Source organism: Drosophila subpulchrella, unplaced genomic scaffold, assembly GCF_014743375.2.
Source record: "Drosophila subpulchrella strain 33 F10 #4 breed RU33 unplaced genomic scaffold, RU_Dsub_v1.1 Primary Assembly Seq18, whole genome shotgun sequence".
In the NCBI taxonomy this organism is placed as follows: domain Eukaryota; kingdom Metazoa; phylum Arthropoda; class Insecta; order Diptera; family Drosophilidae; genus Drosophila; species Drosophila subpulchrella.
In genome coordinates, this window is record NW_023665515.1 from 393,081 (window position 1) to 419,876 (window position 26,796).

The window sequence follows — 26,796 nt, forward strand, 5'->3', positions numbered from 1 at the left end:
GTCTGTCTGTCCGTTCTACGCAAACTAGTCTCTCAGTTTTAAAGCTATCGGGCTGAAACTTTCCCAAAAAACTTATATCTTTTGCAGGTAGTATATAAGTCGGAACCAGCCGGATCGGACAACTATATCTTATAGCTCCCATACACTGGTAGAAAAAACATCGTAAATGTCACTATTTCGCCAACGTTTCAAATATTTTTTCCCAGCGGTTTAGATTCTAACATGAAAATCGTAAAAACGAAAACGTAAAATAGTTAATTATTTTTTGAATAATCTCGTAGTAAATCCATCGATTCTTTAATTTCGATCAAATATGTTAAAATAGTACAAAATAATTAAGTTAAATATGTTTCATAGTAAAAAGTATTATATTTTTATATTTATTTTAAATATTTTAATATTTATTTCCAGTAAATATAATATTTCATTTGAATGGTTTTTATAGTTAAAATAATTATAGCCCGCCCTCAAACTCAGCATATTTTTATTTGGATTAAATAATTCTCATATTTAAATCAGACTGGGATGATCTTTAATGTAAATACAAATTGTATTTAAGTTAAATATAATCCCCGTTAAAAAAACTGTACTTTATGTTTGATTTAAATGTGTTATTTAAACCATACTATTATGGTGCATATTCAATTTAAACCAATATGTAGTTTAAAACAAGCGTGATTTATATTTAATAAAGACCCAAATAAGTATGTGTTTTTATTGAAAATAAGCGTAAACATATAATTTAAACAATTGTTCTGCCTAAACTCTATTTTCTACCATGCTAACACGTCATCATTACTTTTGTTTTAAATACATTTGAACTGAACGTAACTCTTAGAATTTATATGATACAGATGTATGCACAGAGCAGCTAGTAAAGCGTTCAATGTTTTTTATAATCACACATTCTTGTGTGCGCCTGCATGGGCGTACAAAACTTTCCTGCGAGTCCCAGTAGTGATAATTTCTTTCGCTTGTTGGTTCCTTTAATGACGGTCCACGAATTATTTAAGATGACAGATGTTAGCAATACAGTGTAAATGTAGTCCTTGTAATCTGTGAATAAGAATATGTTATTAGATTTTTGGTAATGGCATAATTTAGAAAAAGTCAAGCTTATCATAAGATAAAATTTAGAAATGTAAAAAAAATTATACATTACCAAGTGATACAGTTTTCTGAACTGTCTTTAATAGTTTAAGTCGCTCTTTGTTTTGTATTTGCTCTTCGTAAACCAAAAACCTTTTCCTTAAATGTGTCCCATTTACTAGATAAAATTGCTTCTTTCTCAGGGTGCAATATGTTGAAATAAATTTGTATCTATAAAGAAAAAGTTAAGAAGTTTTATAATAAGTTTCGAGGAGGTTTTTTTATATAAAGGGATTTAAATACGACCAAAATATTGTTTAAATTTATTTCGTTTTTATTTTCTAAAAATTTCAAAATTAGTTATATTTAGAGAAAAATCACGTGAAAGAACAAAAAAATATTATAAAGAAAGCAAAGCGTCTTTTTTGCGCCTTTTTAGTGTTTTCCTTCTCGTGTATTCTACTCCTTTTATTTAGTTTGCGCGGGTTTTCACTTAATTTCCTTTCGTATTCTTTATTTTTAAATGTAATTTTCATTTGAGTTTTGTTTATTTCGTTAAATGTATTATCTAAACTTTCACGAAATAATAACGCGCACAACAAAGAAGAAACACAAAAAGGAAAAATGCGACAAAAAGAACGTGGATATGCACATGCCTTAATATTAAGTAATTATTGTATTTTTATTTGACTCACCTTTTTTTCTGTACTTTTCACTTTTTTATTACACATAAATGAACACTTGTCTATCGAGCTCTATTAATCACTTTTACATCCGATCAGGAGAACCGCTTGCTTCGAAGTGATCGCGGGACTCGCTACAAAACGGAGTGTCAAAATATTTCGTATATACATACATATGCATGTGTGCAAATAGGACGGACAAAATCTGTCGCGCGCCGTTACTTTACAATAGAGGTTAAAGTAATGGGGAAGAAAATAAGAATATGTACAAATAAGTCCTTAAGTTTAATAACTCATATATGTCAATTTAGTAATATTTAGTTTATTTTATTATATTTATATATTATAAGAACATATCCTATTGTCAAAACATCGATACACAAGAAATATTTGTGTTCTTATGCACATACAAGGGTGGTCAAAAGTATTTTCACAAAAAAAAAAGTTAAATATATTCATAATTTGAACTTACATCTTGTTAACTTTGGCATCAATGGAAAGGTAATTTAAATGCCGTTTGAATGATACAATACATTTCTTAACACATTCAGTACTTATTGAAAAGGACGAATTTGTGTGAAAATGTCCTTTTTGAACTTTTTTCCTCGACTTGAAAACTTAAATTTTTTGATGCAAAAAGTTTCTTCAAACAAAAATAATAGTAACTGCAAAAAGAATTTTTCAAAAATCATTTTGCTTATATTTTTTATGATTTTTTAAAGGTGACACTGTCGGAAAAAATTTGTATGACAAAGAGAAAAATATGCCTAAAATGCATGTTTCTAAGCATTTTCAAAAAATCATAAAAAATATAAGCAAAATGATTTTTGAAAAATTCTTTTTGCAGTTGCTATTATTTTTGTTTGAAGAAACTTTTTGCATCAAAAAATTTAAATTTTCAAGTCGAGGAAAAAAGTTCTAAAAGGACATTTTCACACAAATTCGTCCTTTTCAATAAGTACTGAATGTGTTAAGAAATGTATTGTATCATTCAAACGGCATTTAAATTACCTTTCCATTGATGCCAAAGTTAACAAGATGTAAGTTCAAATTATGAATATATTTAACTTTTTTTTTGTGAAAATACTTTTGACCACCCTTGTACATATTTTCTTGACTACCAATGTACAAATGGGAATGGAAGAAGAAGACACGCTTGCGTTTGCCGTTTTGCCTGTTCATATATATCTCTAATTTGTCTGAATGTATGTAAGTATGCACATTGTGCCGTTGGTTTTAGTTTTTGGATACGGCGCAGCGTTTGCAATGCACGCACATTTTTTCTTTGGCTAAGCATGTTGTACTTTTAATAGTAAATTACAAAGCCAAATCTTTTGATAATTGTCATGGAAATAGAAAAAGGCTGCCGGTGGTTGGGCAGCCGTAACTAAAACCCTTTTCTTTTAATATTAAAGCTGTTTTTCTTTTGCAAATTACTAATAATTTAAATTATGTTGTGTATATGGGTCACAAACTTAATACATGTACATACGTATGTAATTTGATTTATAATTTACAATTATTTGGTCAAATACAAATTTTGAAAACGTTCTATATTCAAAATAAAAGAGTAAATATTCCGAACAAATTGAAAAAGTATTTACTCGAAATATAAAAAACCATCAAATATACTATGAATTTAACTACTTTTTATAATAGTTAAAACCAAGATGGCAACATTCAGTTTAAATGTGACTAACTTATTTTTGAATAAAAATCACTTTGATTTGAATGTTTACATATTTGAAATAAGGCTTCAATATGTTTTTTATTTAAATGAAAGGTTTTTATATTTAGTATGACTATGCAGGGAAGTAAAAAAAATCAAATAAAAATATATTTGATTTCACTACGCGTTTTTTCTACCAGTGTAGGAATAATCGGAAAAAAAAATTTAACAAAATTCTATCTTTGGTGTTTTCTAGCATATAACTTCCTAAGCTTGGAAATAACATTTTTTTAATTAGTTTTGAATTTCGAATTAAATTTTATCGAAATCGGACGACTATATCATATAGCTGCCATAGGAACGATCGGAAAATTGGTGGGAAAATAATATGAAAGAAATTATAGCCTCGGTGTTTTTATACCCGTTACTCGTAGAGTAAAAGGGTATACTAGATTCGTCGGAAGGTATGTAACAGGCAGAAGGAAGCGTTTCTGACCCCATAAAGTATATATATTCTTGATCAGGATCACTAGCCGAGTCGATCCAGCCATGTCCGTCTGTCCGTCTGTCCGTATGAACGCTGAGATCTCGGAAACTATAAAAGCTACAATACTGAGATTAGGCAAGCAGATTCCTGAGATTCCTTTGCAGCGCAAGTTTGTTTCAGAAGAGTGCCACGCCCACTCTAACGCCCACAAACCTTCCAAAACTGTGGCTTCTACAGTTTTGATGCTAGAACAAAAATTTAAACTGAAATGTATTGATCTCATCATTACCTACCGATTGACCTAAAAAAAAGTTTGCCACGCCCACTTTAACGCCCACAAACTTCAAAAAATCGTAAGTATGAACGCGGATATCTCGGAAAATATCAAAGATAGAGAAACGGGATTTCAGACTTAGATTCCGTAGGCTTGAGCGCAGCGCAAGTTTGTTACGCGAATATGCCACGCCCACTCTAACGCCCACAAACCGCCCAAATCTGTGGCGCCCACAATTTTCTTGATAGATAAAAAATTTTAACTGAATTGTATTGGTCTCGTCAATACCTATCGATTGATTTAAAAAAAGTTTGCCACGCCCACTCTAACGCCCACAAACCGCCCAAGCCTGTGGCGCCCACAATTTTCGTGCTAGATAAAAAATGTTAACTGAAATGTATTGGTCTCGTCAATACCTATCGATTGATTTAAAAAAAACTTTGCCACGCCCACTCTAACGCCCACAACGCTTAAATCTGTCTACCGCCGGTAGGTGGCGCATTTGCTGCTTGCATATCTCCACTTTCCTTTGGTCCCTTTAGCTGAGTAACGGGTATCTGATAGTCGAGGTACTCTACTATAGCGTTCTTCCTTGTTTTTCCTATTATTCCTATGGAAGCTATAATATATAGTTGTCCGATCCGGCTGGTTCCGACTTATATACTACCTGCAAAAGATATAATATATATATATATGGGAAAGTTTCAGCCAGATAGCTTTAAAACTGATAGACTAGTTTGCGTAGAAACGGAGGGACAGACAGACATGGCTAGATCGACTCGTCTAGTGATGCTGATCAAGAATATATATACTTTATGGGGTCGGAAACGTCTACTTTACTGCGTTGCAAACTTCTGACTGAAATCATTAAACCCTGCTAGGGTAAAACAAGAAAGGAAGTTAACTTCGGCAGGCCGAAGCTTGTATACCCTTGCAGTTATAATAAATAATCAATGTTAGTAACAATGTGAAATTCTTAAGGATTGTTGCTAGATTCAGTGATATTTGTGTAAAATTAAATTCGTAATGCTGAAAAGTTAAGTTCTATATCCTAGAGTAAAAAAATACAAAGTAAAATTGTTTTTTAAATAAATTTTTCATTATTTCTATGACCGTTTCTTTGACAGCTATATGTTAGAGTCGTCAGATTTTTGTTAAGTTCCTAAAAATACAAAAAATAATATGCCCAATAGTTTAAGATAATATGTTTCATATTAATTTGTTTCATATTATTTTTCCACCAATATTCCGATCGTTCCTATGGCAGCTATATAATATAGTCGTCCGATTTTGATAAAATTAAATTGGAGGTTATATGTTAAAACAAGGAAGAACGCTATAGTCGAGTACCTCGACTATCAGATACCCGTTACTCAGCTAAAGGGATCAAAGGAAAATGGAGATATGCAAGCAGCAAATGCGCCACCTACCGGCGGTAGACAGATTTAAGCGTTGTGGGCGTTAGAGTGGGCGTGGCAAAGTTTTTTAAAACAATCGATAGGTATTGACGAGACCAATACATTTCAGTTAAAATATTTTATCTAGCACGAAAATTGTGGGCGCCACAGGCTTGGGCGGTTTGTGGGCGTTAGAGTGGGCATGGCAAACTTTTTTTAGGTCAATCGGTAGGTATTGATGAGAACAATACATTTCAGTTCAAATTTTTAATCTAGCATCAAAACTGTAGGAGCCACCGTTTTGGGCGGTTTGTGGGCGTTAGAGTGGGCGTGGCACTTTTCTGGAACAAACTTAAGCTGCGCAGGAATCTCAGGAATCTGCATGTCTAATCCCAGTACTGTAGCTCTTACAGTTTCCGAGATCTCACCGTTCATACGGACAGACGGACATGGCTAGATCGACTCGGCTAGTGATCCTGATCAAGAATATATATACTTTATGGGGTCGGAAACGCTTCCTTCTGCCTGTTACATACCTTCCGACGAATCTAGTATACCCTTTTACTCTACGAGTAACGGGTATAAAAACACCAAAGATATAATTTTTTTAATTTATTTCCGATTATTCTCATCAGAGCTATAAGATATAAGCAAAAACACCTCTTAACGTGGTAAAAAGTAGTGGCGAACGCACCTTTAACAAAAATTTCTGATATCTGATATAGCTGAAATGTATTGTCCCCATCAATACCTATCGATTGACCCAAAAAAAAGTTTGCCACGCCCACTTTAAAGCCCACAAACCGCCCACAAACTTCAAAAAGTCGTAAGTATGAACGTGGATATCTCGGAAACTATCAAAGATAGAGAATCGGGATCTCAGATTTAGATTCTGTAGCTTTGTACGCAGCGCAATTTTGTCACGCGAATATGCCACGCCCACTATAACGCCCACAAACCGCCCAAACCTGTGGCGCCCACAATTTTCATGCTCGTTTTGGTCTCGTCAATACCTATCGATTGATCCAAAAAAAAATTTGCCACGCCTACCCTAACGCCCACAATGCTTAAATCTGTCTTCCGCCGGTAGGTGGCGCATTTAAATCTCGCTTTGCTGCTTGCATATCTTCATTGCCCGTTGGTCCCTTAAGCTGAGTAACGGGTATCTGATAGTCGAGGTACTCGACTATAGCGTTCTCCCTTGTTATTTTTAAATTTAATAATTATAGCCGCAAGGGTATTTAAACTTCGGCTTGCCGAAGTTAACTTCCTTTCTTGCTTGAATTACTTTTGAACGGGACATCGGATTTCAACAAACTAGGTGTCATTCGACGCGTATTCTCAGTAAGAATAAAACTAGTTAAACAGCCGGGGCTTTTATCCCCACCGTATCCAGCAGCTCCAATTTTCTAAATTTTTACTTTTACACTTTCACCGCTTTTTCTACCAAACAAATCTATATTTCGAAAGTCTTGGTATGCAATCTTCTTAGTTTGTGCGATACCTTTCGATTGGTGTATTACTCGTTACGATCGGACCATAATGGCAGATTTTCAATTCTGCAGCTATATACAGTAGTTGTCTTCGCACGCTCTCTTGCGCGCCTCGCCACTACGTGTACTGCCATCCACAGTGATAGTTGTCTGTCCCGGTTGGTTCCGATTTATATATGTACTACCTGCAAAAGAAAGAAGACTTATGGGAAAGTTTCAGCCCGATAGCTTCAAAACTGTGAGACTAGATTGCGTATAAACGGACGGACAGACGGACATGGCTAGATCAACTCGCCTAGTGATGCTGATCAAAAATATATATACTTTAGGGGGTCGGTCACTGCATTGCAAACTTCTGACTGAAATCACGAGCGTTAGAGTGGGCGTTGCACTTTTCTGGAACAAACTTAAGCTGCGCAGGAATCTCAGGAGTCTGCATGTCTAATCCCAGTACTGTAGCTCTTATAGTTTCCGAGATCTCAGCGTTCATACGGACAGACGGACATGGCTAGATCGACTCGGCTAGTGATCCTGATCAAGAATATATATACTTTATGGGGTCGGAAACGCTTCCTTCTGCCTGTTACATACCTTCCGACGAATCTAGTATACCCTTTTACTCTACGAGTAACGGGTATAAAAACACCAAAGATATAATTTTTTTAATTTTTTTCCGATTATTCTCATCAGAGCAATAAGATATAAGCAAAAACACCTCTTAACGAGGTAAAAAGTAGTGGCGAACGCGCCCCTAACAAAAATTTCTGATATCAACAATTGTGACCCGCAACAGTAAATATTTATTTACCTACACGTAAATTTTCTGTTGTAGCGTGCCGAATACATAAATGTAATATAGTTTATTTATTTTATCGAATGTAATATCAATTTTCTCCACAATTGTTGATATCAGAAATTTTTGTTAAAGGCGCGTTTGCCACTACTTTTTACCTCGCTAAGAGGTGTTTTTGTTTATATCAGAAGTTTTTTTTGCATAAGAGTTTAAGTACCCCAATACCATGACTAGGTGTCGTCCATACCCCGCCGAACTAGCGGGTTTTTCCAAAGTGGTAGAACAAATAGATCAAGTTTCCTATTTCGATTAGCTTCATGCAAGTAATAGACCCTAAAACCATAACAGATTTTCCGTTTGAAAAAATCTTATAAGAATATTTTTCATCAAATTGGTTTTTATGTTGTTTATTCCAATAAGTATGAAATATTTCGTTTACGGAGCTGAAACGAGTTGCACTTTTTATCGCTTAATATCTACCAAACTGTAATTTTTTTAATTAGCGCAAAAAGTGTTATATATCAAAAGTTGAGGAATCTGAAGTGCTATATGATTTGAAATTTAAAAAGAAATCGATTGACTCAATTTTGAGAAAGTAGTCAAAAAGTGGTTTTAAAAAAAAACTTTTTGTCATAACTCTAAATCTTTTATATTCAGGCAATTTTACAATATAAAGAGTATTTAGCAAATTAAATTATCTTTTCAGAAATATATAGCACGTTTCTGTAGCATAAGTTTTTTAGATACTAAAAGCATTTTAAATCTGGCCTTTTTTGATTTTCCGCTAAACTAGCGGGTTTTTTCTAAAGTCGTAGAACAAACGTTTTCTATTTTAAGCTACTTTATACACCCATAGGGTTTCCAAAACCCTAAAACTAAGATGGGATGCATAAAAGCCCACAAACAAAGGGACAAATATTTTCATTTTGGGAAGAAGACGAAAATCTTGTTTTTATACCCTTGCTCCCATAGGAATAATAGAAAAAAAAAATTTAAAAAAATTATGTCTTTGGTGTTTTTTAGCATATAACCTCCAAGCTTGGAAATACAATTTTTTAATTAGTTTTGAGTTTCTAATTAAATTTTATCGAAATCGGACGACTATATCATAAAACTGCCATTGTAACGACCGGAAAATTGGTGCGAAAATAATATGAAACAAATTATAGCTTCGGTGTTTTTTTTGACATATTATCTTATACTATTTGGAATATCATACTTTTTATTTTTAAATTTAATAATTATAGCCGCAAGGGTATTTAAACTTCGGCTTGCCGAAGTTAACTTCCTTTCTTGCTTGAATTACTTTTGAACGGGACATCGGATTTCAACAAACTAGGTGTCATTCGACGCGTATTCTCAGTAAGAATAAAACTAGTTAAACAGCCGGGGCATTTATCCCCACCGTATCCAGCAGCTCCAATTTTCTAAATTTTTACTTTTACACTTTCACCGCTTTTTCTACCAAACAAATCTATATTTCGAAAGTCTTGGTATGCAATCTTCTTAGTTTGTGCGATACCTTTCGATTGGTGTATTACTCGTTACGATCGGACCATAATGGCAGATTTTCAATTCTGCGGCTATATACAGTAGTTGTCTTCGCACGCTCTCTTGTGCGCTTCGCCACTACGTGTACTGACGTCCACAGTGATAGTTGTCTGTCCCGGTTGGTTCCGATTTATATATGTACTACCTGCAAAAGAAAGAAGACTTATGGGAAAGTTTCAGCCCGATAGCTTCAAAACTGAGAGACTAGATTGCGTATAAACGGACGGACAGACTTCAAAAAATCGTAAATATGAACGCGGATATCTCGAAAACTATTAAATATAGAGAACTGTGATCTCAGATTCAGATTCCGTAGGCTTGTACGCAGTGCAAATTTGTTACGCGAATAAGCCACGCCCACTCTAACGCCCACAAGCCGCCTAAACCTGTGGCGCCCACAATTTTCATGCTAGATAAAAAAAGTTAACTGAAATGTATTGGTCTCGTCAATACCTATCGATTGATAGGTTTGCTTGAAAAAAAATTTGCCACGCCCACTCTAACGCCCATAACGCTTAAATCTGTCTACCGCCGGTAGGTGGCGCATTTCAATCACGCTTTGCTTCTTGCATATCTCCATTTCCCTTTGGTCCCTTTAGCTGAGTAACGGGTATCAGATAGTCGAGGTACTCGACTATAGCGTTCTTCCTTGTTTTGTGTCGTAAAAGCTAAGGGACTATTGACTACTAATAAACTGAAACCTGGCCAACAAATAAGCCTTGAATAAAAGATGTCTAATAATTATGTAACACCCTAAATGATTGAAATGCGCCACCTACCGGCGGTAGACAGATTTAAGCGTTATGGGCGTTAGAGTGGGCGTGGCAAATTTTTTTTCAAGCAAACCTATCAATCGATAGGTATTGACGAGACCAATACATTTCAGTTAACTTTTTTTATCTAGCATGAAAATTGTGGGCGCCACAGGTTTAGGCGGCTTGTGGGCGTTAGAGTGGGCGTGGCTTATTCGCGTAACAAATTTGCACTGCGTACAAGCCTACGGAATCTGAATCTGAGATCACAGTTCTCTATATTTAATAGTTTTCGAGATATCCGCGTTCATATTTACGATTTTTTGAAGTCTGTCCGTCCGTTTATACGCAATCTAGTCTCTCAGTTTTGAAGCTATCGGGCTGAAACTTTCCCATAAGTCTTCTTTCTTTTGCAGGTAGTACATATATAAATCGGAACCAACCGGGACAGACAACTATCACTGTGGACGTCAGTACACGTAGTGGCGAAGCGCGCAAGAGAGCGTGCGAAGACAACTACTGTATATAGCCGCAGAATTGAAAATCTGCCATTATGGTCCGATCGTAACGAGTAATACACCAATCGAAAGGTATCGCACAAACTAAGAAGATTGCATACCAAGACTTTCGAAATATAGATTTGTTTGGTAGAAAAAGCGGTGAAAGTGTAAAAGTAAAAATTTAGAAAATTGGAGCTGCTGGATACGGTGGGGATAAATGCCCCGGCTGTTTAACTAGTTTTATTCTTACTGAGAATACGCGTCGAATGACACCTAGTTTGTTGAAATCCGATGTCCCGTTCAAAAGTAATTCAAGCAAGAAAGGAAGTTAACTTCGGCAAGCCGAAGTTTAAATACCCTTGCGGCTATAATTATTAAATTTAAAAATAAAAAGTATGATATTCCAAATAGTATAAGATAATATGTCAAAAAAAACACCGAAGCTATAATTTGTTTCATATTATTTTCGCACCAATTTTCCGGTCGTTACAATGGCAGTTTTATGATATAGTCGTCCGATTTCGATAAAATTTAATTAGAAACTCAAAACTAATTAAAAAATTGTATTTCCAAGCTTGGAGGTTATATGCTAAAAAACACCAAAGACATAATTTTTTTAAATTTTTTTTTCTATTATTCCTATGGGAGCAAGGGTATAAAAACAAGATTTTCGTCTTCTTCCCAAAATGAAAATATTTGTCCCTTTGTTTGTGGGCTTTTATGCATCCCATCTTAGTTTTAGGGTTTTGGAAACCCTATGGGTGTATAAAGTAGCTTAAAATAGAAAACGTTTGTTCTACGACTTTAGAAAAAACCCGCTAGTTTAGCGGAAAATCAAAAAAGGCCAGATTTAAAATGCTTTTAGTATCTAAAAAACTTATGCTACAGAAACGTGCTATATATTTCTGAAAAGATAATTTAATTTGCTAAATACTCTTTATATTGTAAAATTGCCTGAATATAAAAGATTTAGAGTTATGACAAAAAGTTTTTTTTTAAAACCACTTTTTGACTACTTTCTCAAAATTGAGTCAATCGATTTCTTTTTAAATTTCAAATCATATAGCACTTCAGATTCCTCAACTTTTGATATTTAACACTTTTTGCGCTAATTAAAAAAATTACAGTTTGGTAGATATTAAGCGATAAAAAGTGCAACTCGTTTCAGCTCCGTAAACGAAATATTTCATACTTATTGGAATAAACAACATAAAAACCAATTTGATGAAAAATATTCTTATAAGATTTTTTCAAACGGAAAATCTGTTATGGTTTTAGGGTCTATTACTTGCATGAAGCTAATCGAAATAGGAAACTTGATCTATTTGTTCTACCACTTTGGAAAAACCCGCTAGTTCGGCGGGGTATGGACGACACCTAGTCATGGTATTGGGGTACTTAAACTCTTATGCAAAAAAAACTTCTGATATAAACAAAAACACCTCTTAGCGAGGTAAAAAGTAGTGGCAAACGCGCCTTTAACAAAAATTTCTGATATCAACAATTGTGGAGAAAATTGATATTACATTCGATAAAATAAATAAACTATATTACATTTATGTATTCGGCACGCTACAACAGAAAATTTACGTGTAGGTAAATAAATATTTACTGTTGCGGGTCACAATTGTTGATATCAGAAATTTTTGTTAGGGGCGCGTTCGCCACTACTTTTTACCTCGTTAAGAGGTGTTTTTGCTTATATCTTATTGCTCTGATGAGAATAATCGGAAAAAAATTAAAAAAATTATATCTTTGGTGTTTTTATACCCGTTACTCGTAGAGTAAAAGGGTATACTAGATTCGTCGGAAGGTATGTAACAGGCAGAAGGAAGCGTTTCCGACCCCATAAAGTATATATATTCTTGATCAGGATCACTAGCCGAGTCGATCTAGCCATGTCCGTCTGTCCGTATGAACGCTGAGATCTCGGAAACTATAAGAGCTACAGTACTGGGATTAGACATGCAGACTCCTGAGATTCCTGCGCAGCTTAAGTTTGTTCCAGAAAAGTGCAACGCCCACTCTAACGCCCACAAACCGCCCAAAACGGCGGCTCCTACAGTTTTGATGCTAGATTAAAAATTTGAACTGAAACGTATTGTTCCCATCAATACCTACCGATTGACCTTCGGTTTGTTCTCATCAATATCTATCGATTGACCCAAAAAAACGTTTGCCACGCCCACTTTAACGCCCATAAACCGCCCACAAACTTTAAAAAATCGTAAATATGAACACGGATATCTCGGAAACTATCAAAGGTAGAGAATTAGGATTTCAGATTTAGATTCCGTAGCCTTGTACGCATAGCAAGTTTGCTACGCGAATATGCCACGCCCACTCTAACGCCCACAAACCGCCCAAGCCTGATGCGCCCACAATTTTCATGCTAGCTAAAAAATTGTATCTAAAATTTATTTATTTCGCCAATACCTATCGATTGATCCAAAAAAGGTTGCCACGCCCACTCTAACGCCCATTAAATATGTCTGCTGCCCACAAAACCATATATTAAGATCGCGGGTAGGTGACGCATTTCAATCTCGCTTTTCTGCTTGCATATCTCCATTTCCCTTTGGTCCCTTTAGCTGAGTAACGGGTATCTGATAGTCGGGGCACTCGAATATAGCGTTCTTCCTTGTTATACCCTTGCAGAGGGTATTGTGATTTCAGTCAGAAGTTTGCAATGCAGTGACCGACCCCCTAAAGTATATATATTCTTGATCAGCATCACTAGGCGAGTTGATCTAGCCATGTCCGTCTGTCCGTCCGTTTATACGCAATCTAGTCTCACAGTTTTGAAGCTATCGGGCTGAAACTTTCCCATAAGTCTTCTTTCTTTTGCAGGTAGTACATATATAAATCGGAACCAACCGGGACAGACAACTATCACTGTGGATGGCAGTACACGTAGTGGCGAGGCGCGCAAGAGAGCGTGCGAAGACAACTACTGTATATAGCTGCAGAATTGAAAATCTGCCATTATGGTCCGATCGTAACGAGTAATACACCAATCGAAAGGTATCGCACAAACTAAGAAGATTGCGTACCAAGACTTTCGAAATATAGATTTGTTTGGTAGAAAAAGCGGTGAAAGTGTAAAAGTAAAAATTTAGAAAATTGGAGCTGCTGGATACGGTGGGGATAAAAGCCCCGGCTGTTTAACTAGTTTTATTCTTACTGAGAATACGCGTCGAATGACACCTAGTTTGTTGAAATCCGATGTCCCGTTCAAAAGTAATTCAAGCAAGAAAGGAAGTTAACTTCGGCAAGCCGAAGTTTAAATACCCTTGCGGCTATAATTATTAAATTTAAAAATAACAAGGGAGAACGCTATAGTCGAGTACCTCGACTATCAGATACCCGTTACTCAGCTTAAGGGACCAACGGGCAATGAAGATATGCAAGCAGCAAAGCGAGATTTAAATGCGCCACCTACCGGCGGAAGACAGATTTAAGCATTGTGGGCGTTAGGGTAGGCGTGGCAAATTTTTTTTTGGATCAATCGATAGGTATTGACGAGACCAAAACGAGCATGAAAATTGTGGGCGCCACAGGTTTGGGCGGTTTGTGGGCGTTATAGTGGGCGTGGCATATTCGCGTGACAAAATTGCGCTGCGTACAAAGCTACAGAATCTAAATCTGAGATCCCGATTCTCTATCTTTGATAGTTTCCGAGATATCCACGTTCATACTTACGATTTTTTGAAGTTTGTGGGCGGTTTGTGGGCTTTAAAGTGGGCGTGGCAAACTTTTTTTTGGGTCAATCGATAGGTATTGATGGGGACAATACATTTCAGCTATATCAGATATCAGAAATTTTTGTTAAAGGTGCGTTCGCCACTACTTTTTACCACGTTAAGAGGTGTTTTTGCTTATATCTTATAGCTCTGATGAGAATAATCGGAAATAAATTAAAAAAATTATATCTTTGGTGTTTTTATACCCGTTACTCGTAGAGTAAAAGGGTATACTAGATTCGTCGGAAGGTATGTAACAGGCAGAAGGAAGCGTTTCCGACCCCATAAAGTATATATATTCTTGATCAGGATCACTAGCCGAGTCGATCTAGCCATGTCCGTCTGTCCGTATGAACGCTGAGATCTCGGAAACTATAAGAGCTACAGTACTGGGATTAGACATGCAGACTCCTGAGATTCCTGCGCAGCTTAAGTTTGTTCCAGAAAAGTGCAACGCCCACTCTAACGCCCACAAACCGCCCAAAACGGCGGCTCCTACAGTTTTGATGCTAGATTAAAAATTTGAACTGAAACGTATTGTTCCCATCAATACCTACCGATTGACCTTCGGTTTGTTCTCATCAATATCTATCGATTGACCCAAAAAAACGTTTGCCACGCCCACTTTAACGCCCATAAACCGCCCACAAACTTTAAAAAATCGTAAATATGAACACGGATATCTCGGAAACTATCAAAGGTAGAGAATTAGGATTTCAGATTTAGATTCCGTAGCCTTGTACGCATAGCAAGTTTGCTACGCGAATATGCCACGCCCACTCTAACGCCCACAAACCGCCCAAGCCTGATGCGCCCACAATTTTCATGCTAGCTAAAAAATTGTATCTAAAATTTATTTATTTCGCCAATACCTATCGATTGATCCAAAAAAGGTTGCCACGCCCACTCTAACGCCCATTAAATATGTCTGCTGCCCACAAAACCATATATTAAGATCGCGGGTAGGTGACGCATTTCAATCTCGCTTTTCTGCTTGCATATCTCCATTTCCCTTTGGTCCCTTTAGCTGAGTAACGGGTATCTGATAGTCGGGGCACTCGAATATAGCGTTCTTCCTTGTTATACCCTTGCAGAGGGTATTGTGATTTCAGTCAGAAGTTTGCAATGCAGTGACCGACCCCCTAAAGTATATATATTCTTGATCAGCATCACTAGGCGAGTTGATCTAGCCATGTCCGTCTGTCCGTCCGTTTATACGCAATCTAGTCTCACAGTTTTGAAGCTATCGGGCTGAAACTTTCCCATAAGTCTTCTTTCTTTTGCAGGTAGTACATATATAAATCGGAACCAACCGGGACAGACAACTATCACTGTGGATGGCAGTACACGTAGTGGCGAGGCGCGCAAGAGAGCGTGCGAAGACAACTACTGTATATAGCTGCAGAATTGAAAATCTGCCATTATGGTCCGATCGTAACGAGTAATACACCAATCGAAAGGTATCGCACAAACTAAGAAGATTGCATACCAAGACTTTCGAAATATAGATTTGTTTGGTAGAAAAAGCGGTGAAAGTGTAAAAGTAAAAATTTAGAAAATTGGAGCTGCTGGATACGGTGGGGATAAAAGCCCCGGCTGTTTAACTAGTTTTATTCTTACTGAGAATACGCGTCGAATGACACCTAGTTTGTTGAAATCCGATGTCCCGTTCAAAAGTAATTCAAGCAAGAAAGGAAGTTAACTTCGGCAAGCCGAAGTTTAAATACCCTTGCGGCTATAATTATTAAATTTAAAAATAACAAGGGAGAACGCTATAGTCGAGTACCTCGACTATCAGATACCCGTTACTCAGCTTAAGGGACCAACGGGCAATGAAGATATGCAAGCAGCAAAGCGAGATTTAAATGCGCCACCTACCGGCGGAAGACAGATTTAAGCATTGTGGGCGTTAGGGTAGGCGTGGCAAATTTTTTTTTGGATCAATCGATAGGTATTGACGAGACCAAAACGAGCATGAAAATTGTGGGCGCCACAGGTTTGGGCGGTTTGTGGGCGTTATAGTGGGCGTGGCATATTCGCGTGACAAAATTGCGCTGCGTACAAAGCTACAGAATCTAAATCTGAGATCCCGATTCTCTATCTTTGATAGTTTCCGAGATATCCACGTTCATACTTACGATTTTTTGAAGTTTGTGGGCGGTTTGTGGGCTTTAAAGTGGGCGTGGCAAACTTTTTTTTGGGTCAATCGATAGGTATTGATGGGGACAATACATTTCAGCTATATCAGATATCAGAAATTTTTGTTAAAGGTGCGTTCGCCACTACTTTTTACCACGTTAAGAGGTGTTTTTGCTTATATCTTATAGCTCAGATGAGAATAATCGGAAATAAATTAAAAAAATTATATCTTTGGTGTTTTTATACCCGTTACTCGTAGAGTAAAAGGGTATACTAGATTCGTCGGAAGGTATGTAACAGGCAGAAGGAAGCGTTTCCGACCCCATAAAGTATATATATTCTTGATCAGGATCACTAGCCGAGTCGATCTAGCCATGTCAGTCTGTCCGTATGAACGCTGAGATCTTGGAAACTATAAGAGCTACAGTACTGGGATTAGACATGCAGACTCCTGAGATTCCTGCGCAGCTTAAGTTTGTTCCAGAAAAATGCCACGCCCACTCTAACGCCCACAAACCGCCCAAAACGGTGGCTCCTACAGTTTTGATGCTAGATTCAAAATTTGAACTGAAACGTATTGTTCCCATCAATACCTACCGATTGACCTTCGGTTTGTTCTCATCAATATCTATCGATTGACCCAAAAAAACGTTTGCCACGCCCACTTTAACGCCCATAAACCGCCCACAAACTTTAAAAAATCGTAAATATGAACACGGATATCTCGGAAACTATCAAAGGTAGAGAATTAGGATTTCAGATTTAGATTCCGTAGCCTTGTACGCATAGCAAGTTTGCTACGCGAATATGCCACGCCCACTCTAACGCCCACAAACCGCCCAAGCCTGATGCGCCCACAATTTTCATGCTAGCTAAAAAATTGTATCTAAAATTTATTTATTTCGCCAATACCTATCGATTGATCCAAAAAAGGTTGCCACGCCCACTCTAACGCCCATTAAATATGTCTGCTGCCCACAAAACCATATATTAAGATCGCGGGTAGGTGACGCATTTCAATCTCGCTTTTCTGCTTGCATATCTCCATTTCCCTTTGGTCCCTTTAGCTGAGTAACGGGTATCTGATAGTCGGGGCACTCGAATATAGCGTTCTTCCTTGTTATACCCTTGCAGAGGGTATTGTGATTTCAGTCAGAAGTTTGCAATGCAGTGACCGACCCCCTAAAGTATATATATTCTTGATCAGCATCACTAGGCGAGTTGATCTAGCCATGTCCGTCTGTCCGTCCGTTTATACGCAATCTAGTCTCACAGTTTTGAAGCTATCGGGCTGAAACTTTCCCATAAGTCTTCTTTCTTTTGCAGGTAGTACATATATAAATCGGAACCAACCGGGACAGACAACTATCACTGTGGATGGCAGTACACGTAGTGGCGAGGCGCGCAAGAGAGCGTGCGAAGACAACTACTGTATATAGCTGCAGAATTGAAAATCTGCCATTATGGTCCGATCGTAACGAGTAATACACCAATCGAAAGGTATCGCACAAACTAAGAAGATTGCATACCAAGACTTTTGAAATATAGATTTGTTTGGTAGAAAAAGCGGTGAAAGTGTAAAAGTAAAAATTTAGAAAATTGGAGCTGCTGGATACGGTGGGGATAAAAGCCCCGGCTGTTTAACTAGTTTTATTCTTACTGAGAATACGCGTCGAATGACACCTAGTTTGTTGAAATCCGATGTCCCGTTCAAAAGTAATTCAAGCAAGAAAGGAAGTTAACTTCGGCAAGCCGAAGTTTAAATACCCTTGCGGCTATAATTATTAAATTTAAAAATAACAAGGGAGAACGCTATAGTCGAGTACCTCGACTATCAGATACCCGTTACTCAGCTTAAGGGACCAACGGGCAATGAAGATATGCAAGCAGCAAAGCGAGATTTAAATGCGCCACCTACCGGCGGAAGACAGATTTAAGCATTGTGGGCGTTAGGGTAGGCGTGGCAAATTTTTTTTTGGATCAATCGATAGGTATTGACGAGACCAAAACGAGCATGAAAATTGTGGGCGCCACAGGTTTGGGCGGTTTGTGGGCGTTATAGTGGGCGTGGCATATTCGCGTGACAAAATTGCGCTGCGTACAAAGCTACAGAATCTAAATCTGAGATCCCGATTCTCTATCTTTGATAGTTTCCGAGATATCCACGTTCATACTTACGATTTTTTGAAGTTTGTGGGCGGTTTGTGGGCTTTAAAGTGGGCGTGGCAAACTTTTTTTGGGTCAATCGATAGGTATTGATGGGGACAATACATTTCAGCTAAAAATTTTATTTTAGCATCAAAACTGTAGGAGCCACAGTTTTGGGCGATTTGTGGGCGTTAGAGTGGGCGTGGCACTCTACTGAAACAAACTTGCGCTGCGCAGGAATCTCAGGAATCTTCATGCCTAATCCCAGTATTGTAGCTCTTATAGTTTCCGAGATCTCAGCGTTCATACGGACAGACGGACAGACGGACAGACGGACATGGCTAGCTCGACTCGGCTAGTGATCCTGATCAAGAATATATATACCTTATGGGGTCGGAAACGCTTCCTTCTGCCTGTTACATACTTCCCGACGAATCTAGTATACCCTTTTACTCTACGAGTAACGGGTATAACAACCTTTTTGTCATCGACTGTGTTAAATTTTTTAAAAGGCTAACATCATGTTTCCCCGTTCCTCAAGAATCAACGTTTTCAGCTCTTCAGTGTTACAATACTGACGGTTATTGGCATAAACCCGTCTTACTAAGATGCCCCATATATTTTCTATAGAATTCAAGTCCGGAGAGCATGCCGGCCAGTCCATAGTTTCAACAGAACAATCGGTTAAATATGTTTTGGTCGCATTGCTTACATGAATTCAAGCGTTATCCTGTTGGAAAGCGAAGGGCACATCTTTATTTTCCTTAAGAAAAGGTATTAGACTTCTTTCTAATACTCTATGTATTGGTTGCCATCCATTTTTGATGATGTGAGTTGTAAATCAAGCGTGGTTTTTGAGGTAAAAGCCGCCCACACTATCACTGAGCCTCCACCAAAGTTGCGCTTAGATAAATAAATAGGATCTTTTCGCAAATCTCTCCAATAAGATTTGCTGCTATCTGGACCATCAAGATTCCACCTTTTCTCATCGGAAATAATAATCTATGAACTAAAAAATATTAATGAAAATTTTTTTTAATAACATGTATAACGGTGTAGATATGTTTTTCGGCAAAATCAAGACCAGCCTTCTTGTGTCGAGGCAAAAGATGAGGATATTTGATAATTTTTGATAGCTTTATATACCTTATTATTAACGATAGCTGCCAAGGTAGAGCAAGATTTCGCTGAGCTTGAACATTCTCTTATAATTATTCGTCGTTCCCGCTTAGAGAGTGATAATTTTCGGCCAGTTGATCGTTTTACATTGTAATCTCGATGATTCCTCAAAAAATTTCTGATAACGCATCCTGCTCCTATTAATTTTCCTCGAAATTTGCGAATCTGATAGGCCCATCTCGCTAAAAGCTAAAATTTTCCCGCGCTCTAAATTTGTCAATACACAACCACGTGGCATTTAACATTGCAAACGATATTATTAAATTTCATGTCAAAAAAAAGCGTGCAGACGCTTTGAAAATAGTTTAACAACTAGTGTCTTATCATTGTGAAACATCTTAAGGAGGGACTAAAAGTCTCTCTCTAAGAAAAATAACGGTGCATGGGCGATAGATGTGACTTTTCTCAGAAGCTTGTAACGCAGTGAAGGAGACGTTCCGAACCCATAAAGTATATTTATTCTTGATCAGCATGACTAGACGAGTCGATCTAGCCATGTCCGTCTGTCCGTCTGTCCGTCCGTTTCTACGCAAACTAGTCTCTCAGATTTAAAGCTATCGGGCTGAAACTTTCCCAAAAGTCTTATATCTTTTGCAGGTAGTATATGAGTCGGAACCAGTCGGATCGGACATCGGAAAAAAAATTTAAAAAATTATATTTGTGGTGTGTTTTAGCATATAACCTCCTAAGCTTGGAAATAACATTTTTTAATTAGTTTTGAATTTCGAATTAAATTTTATCGAAATCGGACGACTATATTATATAGCTGCCATAGGAACGATCGGAAAATTGGTGGGAAAATAATATGAAACAAATTATAGCTTCGGTGTTTTTTTGACATATTATCTATACTATTGGGAATATCATTTTTTGTATTTTTATACCCGTTACTCGTAGAGTAAAAGGGTACACTAGATTCGTCGGAAAGTATGTAACTGGCAGAAGTAAGCGTTTCCGACCCCATAAAGTATATATATTCTTGATCAGGATCACTAGCCGAGTCGATCTAGCCATGTCCGTCTGTCCGTCTGTCTGTCCGTCCAGATGAACGCTGAGATCTGAGACTATAAGAGCTAGGCTATTGAGATTTAGCGTGCAGATTCCTGAGCTTCTTACGCAGTGCAAGTTTGTTTCAGTAGAGTGCCACGCCCACTCTAACGCCCACAGGCCGCCCAAAACTGTGGCTCCTATAGTTTTGATGGTAGAATAAAAATTATAACTGAAATGTATTGTTCTCATCAATACCTATCGATTGAACCAAAAAAAGTTTGCCACGCTCACTTTAACTCGGAAAATATCAAAGATAGGGAAATAGGATTTCAGATTTGGATTCCGTAGGCTTGAGCGCAGCGCATGTTTGTTACGCAAATATGCCACGCCCACTCTAACGCCCACAAACCGCCCAAGTGGCCCTGTGGCGCCCACAATTTGCATGCTAGATAATAAAATTTGAACTGAAATGTATTGGTCTCGTCAATACCTATCGATTGATCCAAAAAAAACTTTGCCACGCCCACTCTAACGCCCACATCGCTTAAATCTGTCTACCGCCGGTAGGTGCCGCATTTCAATCTCGCTATGCTGCTTGCATATCTCCATTTTCCTTTGGTCCCGTTAGTTGAGTAACGGGTATCTGTTAGTCGAGGTACTCGACTATAGCGTTCTTCCTTGTTAAATTTAGTAATTATAGCTGCAAGGGTATACAAACTTCGGCTTGCCGAAGATAATTTCCTTTCTTGTTTTTATCGTAAACAATACAAAAGAGTAAATAAAAACAGAAAAGCTTTAATAAGCGCCGTTAACTTAGTATAAAATGCTTTATAGTTTTGAAACACACCTTATTTTTTATCATCATAAAAAGGAGAAGCAACAAGAAAAAATGCTATAGTCCATGGCCTCGACTATCAGATGCCAGTTAATTAGGGAGGGAGTGAGAGAGGGATGGATATATGCTTAAAGGATATCTGTTTTTTTCATCAACACACATAGCCTATAGCGCCATCTAGCCAACATCGTAACCTAGCATATAAAGCCTATAAAAAACTTGCGCTGAGCAAGAAGCCCATGAACATGCATGCCAAGTCTCAACATTCTAGATCATATAGTTTTTGTGATCTGAACAAGAATATTTATACTTTATGGAGTCAGAAACACTTCCTTCTACCTGATTCATACTTACCAACGAATCTAGTATACTCTTTTAGTCTACGAGTAACGGTTATAAAAAGTACTTAAGTCATACACCCTGAGCCAAAATGTAAGGGTGGTAAAAAATTGTATTTACCATACGTTGTTGTCCATAAAATTTTAAGAAGCCGCGGCTTCATATCCTTGCTAAATAATTGTTAGCTTTCTAAAGACAGGTTAGGCAAATTCGACAGATCGCTCAGAAAAAAATTGACCTCAAATTCTTCAGAGGATGACTTTCTTTGTGAGAATACTTTTTTGGTGTAAGGGTGAGCAACTTTATTCCTCTCCTTAGGAATAAAAATTAATGAACCGAGAGGGAGTGTGTGCAAGGGAGATGAAGATATGCAGCAAAGCTCCTGTTCACAATTGCACACCCCGCAAAGGGGTGCGCCCACATTTTTAAGATTTTGTATTTCTCTCTCTCTTACTTCCTATGTGTTGGAATATGATCAAAGTGTTTCTCCCTTATGCCGATACTACTAATGTAAAGGACAAACCTCAAGCCATGCAAAAAAAAAAACGACTCGGATGACCGGTTGCCATGCTACCGTGTTTCTCCTACGTCAGTCGATAACATAGAGTCGAGTAAACGCCTAAGACAAACAAATCGTTTTGTACCCGACAAAACTCTCACCTACGCCTTCTTTAATGTGAATATATTTAAGGCAAATAATATGTCTTATGTTTAGAACACACTAGCAGCTCATTCTTAAATCGTTTTTGTTAGCTCATCCTAGAGTAAAGTCAATCAAGCAGGGGAACAATAACAACTGTGAGTTATCCCTCGATTCGATTTTGGGTTTAACCCCAAATCCCACTCCCATGCTTTGCCAAAGGTCCGTAACATATTTGCGCTGAACAATGTCAACATATCGCTTCCGTTTTATAGCAAATATGTCGCAGTAAAAGCATCGCTACAAACGTGGACCAGCGACGACAAATGATAGAACTTACCACTTAATTGGATCGTCCTAAAGGCGACAGCCACCCAGCGCTTGAGGTTCAGCAGAACAAACCACATTTTGGATATTCGCTTCCTTTTATTCTTACGACATGAAGATAAACATCTAATTTATAGCAACGCCTATTTCGTGTGATTTTGGGAATGAGGTTAGCAGGTAGCGAACTGGTCCGATCTCGCCTTCCCAAGCCGTGAGAGCCAGCGATGAAGTCATTCGTTTTTTAAAAAAGGCTACCGAATTTCGCATTTCCTACCTATTCTAAAAGGGTCGTTCGATTTTTTAAATACCATATCTAACATGCCACGTAATTTTACAAACGCATCTGTGTCATTTCGACTCGATTTTTTGAGGAGCCAATTGAACTTCAAATTGTGGTGCGCTGGAGAAGGTGAACCGGACGGTATTTACCGACGGGGTGTCGGAAAACACTAGTACCAAGAAGTTGGGAATAGGAAATGGGCAAAGGTTCAACACAAGCCGGCCATGATAATGCAGAAATACTGTTATAAAAATCAGTGGATATATTGACTGTTTAATTTCCCGCTGACGCATGCAAAGAATAATAGAAAGTTAGATGATGCAGAAGACAAAAATTGTCCAACAACTGGAATTTCACCTTGGGCCATGGCTCAATACCAGTAGCCATCGGAAGCACCCGCGATACGGAACAATGGCTACAAAGTAACTTAATTCACACCCAAGAAAGTGTGGTGCAATTGTTGGTCGACAGTGTCTGACGTGTCTGTGACGTGGACACTATTATTATTATTACTTCTTTTATGGCTATGCTCACTCATAAACCTATAGGTTGATTGTGGTTGATTGTTGAGCTCAGATCTATTTACACTTTCTTTCGGACCGTCTCGACAAGGCTTTTGCTTTATTCTGATTTACTTTTTTTAGTCGCTTTATCGCAGTAATCGCTGCAATATTATGCGCCACTACAATTATGGGGACACAAATTATGAGCGAGAGTTGTGGCTGGCCGGCAGCTGCTTGGCTCCCAACCAACAAGGAAGTGACCAGTCGGGACATGACGTCATCCATGTAGACGCCCTAGTTTAAACCACTTAGTTGAGACTTGTTACACACCAGAGTGTCAGCCTTAAAATCTTCTATGCATATGGGTTTCCCTGCCAATGGGTCGCTCATTGAAACATCAAAAACGACTTGATGAGAACCGAGTATGACGTTTATTTAATTCGGAGCAATAATTTCATCGCGCACCGTGTAATCGATAAGCATCTACAACAGAGTGCACAGGGGCAAGCATAGAACGGGAAGGGGAGCACTTGAGATAATCGCCTTAGGGTTGTTTTGGCAGCGGGTGATAGCGGGAGACTGTTCCAGGCGGTTGCCCCGTGCGCCATAAACGATCCTGTAATTTTCGTTGGGCAAGGGCCCGCGATTGTCCTTTATGAGGGCACCCAAGCAGCAGGCGCAGTAGCATGACCAGGACAAAGGGCATTGTTGTTCATGTCGATTATTATCGCGGCAATAAGTAAAACTATTGCCGACACATGTATCCGTTTATTTGTCATGACTTTTTCCCCTATCAGGCGACCCTCGAGTAGCTCAGTCCCAGGAGCAATGGCCCTGTTGAAGGGTAAAGCTACAAAGCTCACCCTCTCAGCGCTAAGCTTTGACATATTGTCTGCTAATCAGTTCCGCCGCAGAAGGTTGGCAGACGGCCCGGTGAAATTCTTTGGTTTTCCCTCTGGAATACCGCAGCACAAACGAGCAATCGCTGAAGAGACTTACCGCATAATTTCAATTAGGGTTGTTCGGTCCCGCAGTCCCAACCCTCAACATTTAAATCCCACCCCAGAAAATCTCTCACATTGGATGGGCGGAGGCTTTGGCACGTTTTTAAGGACATTATTGCCGTCATAACTCTATTTGAAGCTGGGTTCCCAATGGACGTGGTACCAAAACTCATTCCCGAACCCGTAATAATGCAAATCAAGTTGTGACCACTTAAATAATGCTATGGAAAATTGTAAACAATACTACTGGTTGACTCTCACTACATACGAGTAGTAGTAGTTGCGACCTGCAATTAAACACATAAGAATGCTTATGCCCGCTGGAAACAGGCATTCTTATTACGGTCCAATGCTGTCAAATCGCCCGACGTGTGCAGTAGTAATTTTTATGACAGCTCTACCCAAAATATTGCCCTGGGGACACATAAAGGCAGTTTTTGGTAATTCCGCTGCCCGTTCTCAAATCTGTTGCCATTATACCAAAGAGTCATACGGGTGCGGTGCGGATTGTTGTCCCAAATTGGGACCCTGGGGACAAAATTATAAAAAACTTGAGAAAACGCTATAGTCGATGGATAGTCGATATCAGATACCCGATACTCAGCTAAAGGAAGTGCGGTGAGATATGCAAGCAGCAAAGCGACTGTTCCCAAGATTGCACACCACGCCACCTAGCATCGATTCCATTATTGGCATATAACATTTTACTCCGATTTAAACAATTATTGGCATGCAGATGGATATACATAATCAACCAATATCACATTTAAGCATTAACAAAATCTTCAAAAACGTGGGCGCTAGACAGGTTTCAGCCTTACCGGCGCTTGTGTGCGCTAGAGTGGGCGTGTCACCCTGCTAAAATAAACATGCTCTGCGCAAAAATCTCTAAAATCTTCATGCTTAATCCCAAGCGTTTATACGGACACAGAGACAGACGGATAGTCGGACTGACAGACATGTCTTGTCGACTCGGCTAGTGATCCAGATCAAGAATATATGTTTACATGGATGTTTTTTGTAGACACTTATTTTTCACCAATAGCTAAACTTACTATTTAGTTTTCTTGTACGCGCTGGGAGTCGAACCATGGCCGCAATTATCAGGGTCAAGCACTTTAACCATTGGGCTACCAAAAAAATAATTTTCGTTAAAGAAAATCAATAGAGTTGCCACCAAAAACAACAAAATATAACAGCGAAATAAGCATAAAAAGAACACACGATCCGGAGATAATGAGTAAACCAGTAAAATAGTTAATCTAAACTTAAGAATGGTAATTTAAAACAACACAATACATAATCGAAAACAAGGAAGAACGCTATAGTCGAGTACCTCGACTATCAGATACCCGTTACTCAGCTAATGGGACCAAAGGGAAATGGAGATATGCCAGCAGCAAAGCGAGACTGAAATGCGCCACCTACCCTTGATCACAATATATGGTTATGTGGGCGGTAGACAGATTTAAGCGTTATGGGCGTGGCAAAACGAAACAAACAATACATTTCACTTAAAATTTTGTATCTAGCATGACAATTGTTGGCGCCACAGGCCTGGTCGGTTTTTTTTTATCAATCGATAGGTATTGACCAGAGTAATAAATTTTCAGTTAACATTTTTTACCTAGAATGAAAATTGTGGCGCCACAGGTTTGGGCGGTTTGTGGGCGTTATAGTGGGCGTGGCATATTCGCGTAACAAACTTGCGCTGCGTACAAGGCTACGGAATCTAATTCTGAGATCCCAATTCTCTAACTTTGATAGTTTCCGAGATATCCACGTTCATATTTACGATTTTTTGAAGTTTGTGGGCGGCTTGCGGGCGTTAAAGTGGGCGTGGCAAACATTTTTTTTGGTCAATCGATAGATATTGATGAGAACAACACATTTCAGTTAAAATTTTTTTTCTATCATCAAAACTGTAGGCCACAGTTTTGGGCGGTTTGTGGGCGTTAGAGTGGGCGTGACTCTGCTGAAA

The 26,796-nt window shown here is 38.2% G+C and overlaps 1 long non-coding RNA gene across 1 annotated transcript; it reads right to left on the bottom strand.

The window, feature by feature from the left end:
* Nucleotides 1–678: 678 nt before the first annotated feature.
* On the bottom strand, nt 679–1,907 carry LOC119559147. Its single transcript, XR_005220697.1, has 3 exons — nt 1,785–1,907; nt 1,163–1,320; nt 679–1,056 (listed from the first exon to the last, which is right to left on the bottom strand). It is a non-coding gene; the product is annotated as an uncharacterized LOC119559147 (long non-coding RNA).
* Between the last annotated feature and the right edge of the window lie 24,889 nt (nt 1,908–26,796).